General features: G+C 42.0%; 1 protein-coding gene across 1 annotated transcript in view; it reads left to right on the forward strand.

The window, feature by feature from the left end:
- The window catches only part of DOCK2 (dedicator of cytokinesis 2), a 443859-nt gene that overhangs the window by 52338 nt on the left and 388861 nt on the right, over positions 1-2660 (forward strand). The window lies entirely within an intron of this gene.

A 2660-nucleotide genomic window follows, 5' to 3' on the forward strand; every position in this document is an offset into this window, starting at 1 on the left:
AAAAAAAAATCTGGGCTCCTGCCTGCTGTGGCCAGGGTTGACATACAGTGAACAACAGGCAGGTTAAGACATCTTCAGTGTGGCCCAGATGTGGACTGGGGAGAATATAGCTGGGATCGATGTTTCAGTGTTGGACTGAATCGTGGTCAGATCCCCAGTAGATCCCTGAAGGCATCCTGTTTGGGAAATTTAATGTAAGTTTTTATAGGACAAAAGAGAAGCAGTTCAGGTATCAGTCTAGTAGTAAGTCTTATGCCCAAAAATTATGTGATGAGGAGTTGGAATAGTACTACTCGTTCCTCTGAGTAGGGTGTCATTTGGAGGAGGTCTTACCTGTCTTGGTGCTGTAGCCTTCAAATTCTACCACCTAGATCTTCCTGGGTGAGGATGGATGGGGCCAGCTCAGCCCTCCAAATTACTTTCCTTATTTATGATTGTGCCTCTCCTGGAAGAAAATTGCTGATGCTTGCTGTTTAGATGTAGCAAGCTGGGTCACTGAGGGTCTTGCCTACATATGATGGAAGTTACTGGAATGTGTCTAAGCATTTCACTAACAACAGTACAGAAATTACCAACGAGAAAGAATTAAAAATAAAAAAAATTTTGGATGGAGCATTCCTGGTTAGTTTACTGCAAACTCCACTACAATTTTTAGATCTTATTGAAAAAAACACAAAAGATGAAAAGATCCACTTAACTTGATTGAGTTTTAAGCATTGGTTAATCTGGGACTATGTTCACTTTTGCTATTGGCCCCACTGCTTGCTTGAACTCTGCTCAGTTTGCTCTCATTAACCTTTTAGGGGTGACTGGAGAGAGAGGAATGAGACATTAGAGATAAAAAAAAAAAGCTCTAAAAGGAAGTCATGTCCCTTTAATTTTGCTGAATTCTTTTATGCCTTCTTAGGCTAACTTGAATTTTAAATTTTTAAAAAATCTTGTTTCTATTTCAAAATAATGGGCACTTATTTAGCACCGACTCTATGCTCCTAGATGGCATGGAAAATCTGATGACTCAACTCAGCAAACTATATCAAGCTTCTTCTAACTTAAATAAGTGCTAGATTTCTCTGTCTTCCTGGAGTGATGGGACTGACCAGCATGATGGCTGCTAGGAGATGTGAGATGGTAAAGGATCGTATGTTAGAACCATGTAGCTGCTCCTCATAAAACCCTTCAATGGGTTTCCATTACTCTCAGCATCAAGACAAAATCCTTGAATGACCTACAAAGCCTATGTGATCTAGCATCTCCCTCTAATTTTTCTCTTGTAACTTTCCCTTGAATCTGTTTGTTTTTATTTATTTTTTTGAGATGGGGTCTCCCTTTTTACCCAGGCTGGAGTGCAGTGGCACAACCTCTGCTCACTGCAACCTCCACCTTCCAGGTTCAAGTGATTCTCCTGCCTCAGCCACCCTAGTAGCTGGGACTACAGGTGTGTGCCGCCACGCCTGGCTACTTTTTAAATATTTTTAGTAGGGATGGGGTTTCACCATGTTGCCCAGGCTGGTCTCGAACTCCTGACCTCAGATGATCTGCCCACCTCGGCCTCGCAAAGTGCTGGGATTACAGGCATGAGTCACTGCGCCCAGCTCCCTTGAATCTGTTTCTTAGATGCATCCAGCTCCTTCCTGACTCATAGCCTTTACTCATGTTGACTTTGCCTGAAACATTTCCCTTTCCTACCTTCTTTTCCTGACCAACTTTATTTCATGTCATTTCCTCAGCAAAGACTTCCTTGACCACCCACTAGGTCAGGTCCATTTGATATACATTAATACAACATCCTGAACTTTTCCTTTATACAGGCTGACTATTCCTTATTTAAAATGCTTGGGACCAGAAGTGTTTTGGATTTCAGATTTTCTCTTGGATTTTGGAATATTTGCATTATATATACCTACCAGTAGAGCATTGCTAATCCAAAAATCTGAAATCTAAAATGTTCTGATGAACATTTCCTTTGAGCATCATGTTGACACTTAAAAATTTTCAGGTTTGGGAGCATTTCATATTTTGGATTTTTAGATTAAGGGTTCTTAGCTTGTAGCACAATTTTATATAAATAGTGTCACAATGGCATTTAAACAGTTATTTAATTGTATCTTAGATAATGGCTGAGACCCTATATGATCCATCACAGTATGACATTCCACTCAAGGAAACAGCTCTACATTCAAAGGGTAACTTAAAGTAATTCAGATCTTGACTCAGTCTTGAATGGGGAATGGGCCGGAAAGGGTAAATATATTCTTAATGTCCAATAAAATATGCTAAGGTCCTTTCCCCTCTCATCTCTGCCATTCTCAGTAACCTCTATCAGTATGCAGATGCTCTTCAAAAATATTAGACGGCTGTGCCAGAGTTTGCTTAGCAGATGGGAGAGGGACAGAAGTGGCAAATACACATATGTTAATAGTTCTTTGGCCGGGCGCAGTGGCTCAAGCCTGTAATCCCAGCACTTTGGGAGGCCGAGACGGGTGGATCACGAGGTCAGGAGATCGAGACCATCCTGGCTAACACGGTGAAACCCCGTCTCTACTAAAAAATACAAAAAACTAGCCGGGCGAGGTGGTGGGCGCCTGTAGTCCCAGCTACTCGGGAGGCTGAGGCAGGAGAATGGCGTGAACCCAGGAGGCGGAGCTTGCAGTGAGCTGAGA

This window comes from Rhinopithecus bieti, unplaced genomic scaffold (assembly GCF_001698545.2).
Source record: "Rhinopithecus bieti isolate Rb0 unplaced genomic scaffold, ASM169854v2 scaffold_30732, whole genome shotgun sequence".
Classification (NCBI taxonomy): Eukaryota; Metazoa; Chordata; class Mammalia; order Primates; family Cercopithecidae; genus Rhinopithecus; species Rhinopithecus bieti.